Genomic DNA, 8,016 nt, shown 5'->3' on the forward strand with positions numbered 1-8,016 from the left:
TTTATATATGGTATGAATTAATATAAACAGCGTTAATACTTACTGCTTCAGCTTGAGTTATTATTCTTCTATAAAAACTATAAATTAAAAAAAAAAAACTTTTGCAGTTTCTGAAGTGTTAGTAGTAAAACAATAATCGCTAGAAAAGTTAATTACACATAATATTCTAGAATCCATGACAATATATTTTCCACACGTATCGTTCTACTCTAAATCAGTCTCACCACTGGATAGCGTGCAGCCTTATGACATTAAGTACGTTAAAACATAGAATCTGCATTTTAGGAAATAAAAGCTCCTGGACATGGTTACAAATATACATAAAAAAACTTTATTGTAGATTTTAAACAAATCGTCCGTTTTAGCATTTTGAAAAAAAAAAAAAACTCTAAATGTGGTTGATAACAAGGGGGATAAGGATCCAAAATTCAATAATGAGATACTAAAAATAATTCATAGCCCGCTTTTAACGTTCCAGACGATTCAATTGAAAACATAATCCGGGACTAAATTACTCAAGTTACAGGCTGAAGAGCTCTTAGGGGGCTAATGCCTACGAATCCCGAGATTAAAACGTAGTTAAGAGGCAATTAAGAGCACAAAGGGCCAGGGCTCTTTACAAGTTGGCCTCATTAATTCACCAAGAGCTCCTGAATCAGTTTATAAAATTGTCCGAGTGGCCCTTCGAGAACACTTTTTATCGGAGGCGATAGCTCGCGTATATCAATTGTAGCATCGATATTTTTATATATTAATTCGTGAATCTATATCAATTCAATACTTGTCAACGACCAATTCATTCATAATATAATCTATGTCCTAGGTCTTTAGCCAAAGTGGAGTATCTGAAAATTTCGGGGAGAATTTTGTTTGAATTATGATTTAAGATAAGATTTTATTTATAAGTTTGATATTCGACTATTGATTGTTTTATATTTTTAATTATTATTATTAGTATGGCGCTTCACGTTGACGCGTCCAGCCTCCTTAACCAGCAACCTCCAGAAGTTTCTGTTCTCCATCTCTGCCATTCAGTTATGGACTCCCAAACACCTAGCAAGCAGCCATTCAGACAATCCATGGAATTCGAGGGCGGCCAACTCTCCATCGCCCATGGGCTATCTCCGTCTGTAATCTTATAGGAGTTTCCTGTTCCTCAATCCTGGCCACATGTTCAGCCCTCTCTGACGATATCGTTTGATAAGAATAACGACATCAGGCTCGCTAATGAGTTTGTAAACCTCTTCATTTGTTCTTCGTCTCCACTCTCCACCAACACCACAAGGTATCTCCAACTCTCCAAATAGTTTTGTACAGAGAACTTTTTGTTTTTCTGATCATTAACCTGCTTGATAGATGTAGCCTAAATCCAAAGTAACATCTGTTCGCGGCTAATATCCTTCTTTTGATATCTGCTTCCATGGTATTATAGCATGTGACCTGTGAGCCAAGGTACGTGAATTCAGAAACCCACACGAAGAGACAATTTACAAGTCCCACCATTTCTCCAGGATGTCATGGGTTCTTCAGCGATCCCATACTTGGTCTTATCGTGGTTGGTCAGTACACCAAGTTTTCTTGCTGCTTCCGCGAGAGGGAAGATTGTCTCTTCGACTGACTTTTTTGAGTGTCCAATTATATGGATGTCGTCGGAGTATGCCAGGAGCTGCACGGTTATGTTTATAATAGTTCCTGTCGTCTGAATCCCAGAATCTCTTATAACATATTTTTAATTATAATATTCGGTGAGGTCTTTTCGCCATGGAGAATAAAATAGAAAACCACGTTGAAATGCTGCAAAACCCAAGATAAAATATGAGGAGAAAATGGTTGAGGTGAAGAATACAAATAAATAGAACTTATTTAATTAATGCCAACGTATCCGCTAGAATTGCAGGCATTCATCAGAGCGAACAATTAATATAATAATTAACGAATATCATGCAAGAATGAATTCATATAAACCATTCCCCGAAAAATATAAGACTACAAATGCAGAATAGCTTGTAGTAAATAATTTTTTTTAGAGTGCTGTAGTGAGATGTGTTACTTCCGGTCTGGATTTATGTGAGCTAATCTTAAATGTTCTGAGTTGATGGAGTGCAGCTGGCCAGTTATTAAACAAGCTTTACAAAGTACTGAAAACCCCTGACCCTCCATGGCTTGTAGCGGTACAGATTTAAATATATATATATATATATATATATACACACATTTTTTTTTATAATAGCAAATAATCTGATGTCATAAATATTGGTTATTTCGTATCTATCATTATAATGTCAGGAACTAGTGAAAAACAAAATTGCTAAGCATTGTATGTTAGCAAAGTTATTAATTTATAAATGTCAAGGAAAATCCATAAATATATGGGAATTTATAAAAAAAAAATCAACTATCCCATCCAGGAGCCGTATAACATAGCAACTTAGCAAAATCTAGCCTTAAAATATAAAATTCAAAAGTAATGTTGACAATAATATAATTAGTTTGTAAACGAAATAAAGATATTACTTGCTAAGCAGATCTTAGCTGATACCTCATTAAAATAAGACATGGACCAGTGGCTGAAAAAGTAATTTATTTTCAAATTAACAAATCAGAAAAAAATCTACCAAGCAATCCTGAAATACATCTTAATCTTTTAAAGAAAATTACTTTTTAGTCTTTCAAAGGTCCAGTGTTAATTAACAAGTCATTTAAAATAAAATCTTTTCAGATCCAGTAAATATCTCGAACGCTTAAACGAGCAAAAGAATTTCTTTCATAATAACCTTATAAAAGAATCAAGCTTATTATAAAAATTCTTATCTACATTAACCAATCATTATTCATAATATATATTCACTATACCAGTTAAAGAACAGGTATTACCAATATATTTATATAAATATAAATAATAAATCATAGTAAGATTTGTAATAACAGACTCAATTGCATTTTCTATTTAAATAATTTGAAAATGATATTGTAATGCTTAATTGAGAATAAATAATATTCAGCCATAATTGACAATCCATATTGATGTTTTATTTGAATGGTGATATAGCTAAATAAAAAAAGAAAGTATTTTCCGGATTTTTGGGTTAAAATGTAATTTTAACATAGAGAGTGGCATCTTCATTTTCTATTATATTCTACTGAAGAACAGATGTAGTAGGGTAAGGTAATAAACTTTACTCAATCTTTCTTGAACAATGGCACAAGGTTACTTGTTTTGTATTTTCAAGAGGTTTTTCGAATAATTTTTTTAAATTGTGACACATTATGCTTAGCGACCAGTTGGAAACAGAGACAATATATGGCGGATAATTGTGGTAGTGATAATTGTGCTGACCAACAAAAAAAAATTAATTTAGGAAAACCTTTAAACAAATTTGACAACAATTTGTAGTATTTTAAAAATTCATATTTAAAAAAAATAAAGAATTTAAGTCTCATGTTTCCTTTTTTTTAAACAGTGACATATTTGGACCTAATTTTTTTTTTTTTTTAACTTTTCAAGTTGACTCAACTATCTTATGTATTTGCACGGAGGCAAAGTGGATTGTGTAGTAAATGAGATAGGTAGTTCTGTGCTCAGATTCATAGACAAAATAAAGGCAATAAATGACTGAATTGATTTAACTTTATACTGTGATATTTGTAATGGCCAGCAAAAAAGATAAAATTTTTTAAAAATTAAAAATGTAAAGAATTTAAGTCTAATGCTACAACTGATTAGCGTGGTAAAACAATTTTGAACCTGGCCTAAAGACTGGCCTACTCAAAAAATATCTCTTTGACCCACAAAAAGTGCAAGATTTTGATAAAATAAAAAACATTCTTATCCTGACATTGTCCTATTCATTCTATAATAACCTGAAAATTTTCATTATTTTTTAAAAATCTAATTATTTAAGATATTTTTTACTGCACATTTCTATTTTTGTATTGCAATTTCTCTGTTCTTTTTCGACATTTCTTTAAATAAACTGTCTTTTTAATTTAAAATATAACTTGCTTAATTCCAAAATATTTTTTTTTTAAATACTGGAATATTTTGAAAAATGAGTTATATATATATATATATAGACAATATATTATATGTATGACAACATATTTATTTAGTTCAAAGAAACATAAATATCTAATATACAAAAAGTTTGTGTGCTCCTCCCCTAAAATTAGCATTATGTAAGATATTCCACTGTTCAGTAAATTTGTGACATGTTGCCATTATGTAATAACATTTGTGGAGATAATCAGCGTAGAATCGAAATGCTAACGTCAGGAAACTGATAAATATAGTGGAAACAGAAATTAGGGTGTTTTGTTGCAGATTATATTTTTAATGAGTATATATGGGAAATATTAAAAAAAATTAATATACCTCAAAGTAAATATTTAGTTGAATAAAACATCATTACTAATTAGTTAATAATTTAAAATTTTTTTTGTAAAATTTGTATTAATACTAGAATAAAATGTTTTAGGAATTCAATAAAGCAAGGGTTTATCCATCCCATAGAGGATAAGTATTGACAGTGCAACCATGGCATAGGAGTAAGTGAATGTTCAATACTATCGAATATTCCCTAGCAATAGCCAATAGGAAAGCAGGAAACCGGAACTGGGCGTGGCTAAAGGGTCAGAATATTGCAGCGGCTGTGCAAAGATAAATTATTGTGGCATTGCTGTTGGCAGAGAGTACAGCTAGAAATACCAGTGAATGGAGCCAATCCAAGTCGATACATCGAAGCTATTTATGTATCGATGTATAATAGGTGTGTCAACTTGGTTTTAAGTAATCAAAAAATTATTTTAACACAGAAATTGTGGGAATTCCAAGAAAGTATCAGGATACTTTATTTTAATAATTTTTCCATTAAAATTAAACATTAAACGGTTAGGTATACGTAGCTTCCTCACGGTACACATCTTTTATTGTGTTCTTTGTGTGTGTATGTATATATATATATATAAACACACACACACACACACTCACTTTTATTTTTTTATTTTATTCATTTAAAAAATTACATCCAATATAGTCCCACCAGATGACACTATCTATCCGTCGGTGCCAAAATGACACATAAAAATGATAGACATAAGCAAAATGTAAATATTACAGTTTAGATTATTAGAACGTTGTGGAGGCTATAGAATTTTTAAGCTAGATAAGTACAATATAAATTGATCTCAAGAGGTACAATTAATAATTTAATTAACAACAATTCAAATGGAAATAAAGTAAAAAACAAAATAATAATTATTAACAAAAAATTAAATTAAATAAAAAATTATAATAATAAAAATAACTGAAAGGAAGGAATTAGATGAAATAATATATAAAATTAAACATATAAATGAATTACAATAAAATTAAAAGGAAACACAAAACCTTAAAATACAAATATATATGAAGGTATGTCAATATTTATCCGCAATTTAGTTATATTTTTGTTTATATTGGTAGCACTGTCGTTTTGCTTTAATGATGCATGCTTTATTTGTTGTTATGTCTATGCAAGTTTCAAGCTGCTAGATTAGTTTCGTTATCACTGTTGTGCTGTTAATCATGGCTGCAAAAAAAAAGTGAACCGTTTTTTGTGTTCAGGAGGAGTAACAGGAGCCCAAATTCATCGAAGACTTTCGGTAGCGGGAACAGTGTTTTGCCACAACGGAGTGTCTATGAATGGATTGTAAAATTAAAAATGGTCACACTTGATGAAGAAGCCGAACGACCGTTTACAGCCACTAATGAAGAAAACGTTGATTGTTCCATGAAATGTTGCTCTTAGACAGATGGGAATCTATTAACGATGAGACACATCGTCTGCAAATTAGTCACAGTTCTGCCTACGAAATCATCCACAATAGACTTGGGTTTCATAAAGATGGATCCCAAAACAACTCACACAGATGCATAAACAAACGCGCTTGGACACCTGCACAGTGCCAAAAACACTTGGATACTGGCAATGGTAACGAACGGACAACTTCTTAGACAGGATTATTACTGGTGACGAAATATGGATCCATCATTACGGGCCGGAGAGTAAACTGAATAGTATGGAATGGAAACATCCAAATTCGCCGTGCAAGAAAAAGTTCAAGACCTATCCGTCCGAAGAAAACTGATGCTTACGGTTTTTTGGGACTTACAAGGTCCAGTACTGGAATATTATCAGGAAAGGGGCACAACAATTAACAGTGCACGTTACAGTGAGATGCTTACTGCCATGCTAAAGCCTGGGAAAGTAAACGGCGAGGACTCCTCAAAAGACCTCAAGAGGTGTTGAGTTGATGCCTGTCCTCATACTGCTGCCCACGCTGCTGAAACGCTCCAGAAACTCAAAGTACTGGCTCACCCTCCATATTGTCCCGAACTTGCCCCTTCTGACTATCACTTGTTTGGTGCACTCAAAGAGGCATTAAGGCCCGTCGTACTATGGACGAAGCAATGAAAGAAGCGGTGCATTCCTGGCTCACTGCTCAACCGAAGACCTTCTTTTATGAGGTCATCGTGAAGCTTGTACAACGATGCGTCCAAGTGCGTTGAAAAGCAAGGGGACTATTTCGAAAAATGATGTATTTGTAAGTTTCCTATTCGATTATAATAAAGTTTTATAACTACACTGCGAAATAATTGACTTACCCCCGTACCTTTGCTCTCTTTTTATAAGAAACAGTCTCGAATTATGAATTTACAGATTAAATAAGGTAAAATGGCTTCCTCATCTAAAAAAAAAAAAGAAAAAATCCCTATTAAGAAGGCTTTGCTAGCAGGAAATAATATAGTGAAGATCAAATGTTAGCAGCACTTCCTGAGTAGAACCGGTTCCTGGATAAGGGGTTCTTGTGGCGACTGCATCTCGAAAACACGAGTTGCCTCGAATCACAGTTCATTGTAAGGTAACTGACAAACATCCGGAAAATCTGGTCTTGCATGTATTTTGAATTGTAAAGAAGAAAATATCAATATTCAATGGATCTATGAGATGTACAGAGCAGGATTCCCTTTCACAGGCGACTGTGTAAAAAACAACGAAATGTAAAAAGACCTTCACCTTTCCAAGATGATCGGCCTGGGAAAAAGTAATTGCAATCTTTCATGAACCTTTCTTTCAAAGTCAGGATAGCGGAGAATTCAACATTCAGTAGGTCCTCAGTAACAAGAAGACAAAATTCTGATCGGAAATCCAACTGTAAGAGAGGGCGACTACTCCACCGCATTTTTATCCACTAAAAAGAAGAAGATCCGCGTGGCGTCCTGTGTACTGATGATTGCAGATGACAATATAGAAGCTAAATATAATGATTGCCTGTATTCGTATGAACATTTTTTAAATAAAAAAAAATCATAACAATAGAAAAGAATAATATAATTAACCAATATAATTATAAGTTACCAAAGCCATTGGTTCTTCGCAACTAAAAATTGTCGTTCGAACAACCATTAGAAATAAATTGATCTGAGCTTCGATATTGTAATAGTGACAAAACCTTATAGTAATGCTTTTCCTGTAAGGTTTTAGAATCTAAGTGACGTTGGATTTAAACATATTTACGAATTTTGAACAGCTTTCATTTTGATAAGGAGTAATAATAAAGCTGATGATGTAGATGAGTTCCTAACTTCTGCAACTACCCATTTTGGTTTCACTTTTGTATTTTGTATTTATCATACATTGTATTATAATGTATTATGTATTGAATACGCCACAGGAAGTGGGCTATTACGCCATTTTCCCTCTCGCAGCCCAATACAATTTGACTCTTCCTCTTAGTTGGTCCGCATCTCGCTCAGCATCCTCCAGACCAACACACGTCAAAAGATGGTCCCCATCCATGTCCCCCATGTTCTATAGAGGACATTTCGGGGAATCTACGATGCCAATTCGATGGAGGTATTTTTGGAGCAGATCATGTCCTGTTTCTAGCCGAAAACAGGCCACTCTCTCAGCTCTGCTAAGATTGCCGGGGATTCGTTTATCCTTATCCAGTAGGCTCTCCCACTTCTTTCCTTCC

This window comes from Halyomorpha halys, unplaced genomic scaffold (assembly GCF_000696795.3).
Source record: "Halyomorpha halys isolate HHAL.00 unplaced genomic scaffold, Hhal_1.1 Scaffold723.1, whole genome shotgun sequence".
NCBI classification, from domain to species: Eukaryota; Metazoa; Arthropoda; class Insecta; order Hemiptera; family Pentatomidae; genus Halyomorpha; species Halyomorpha halys.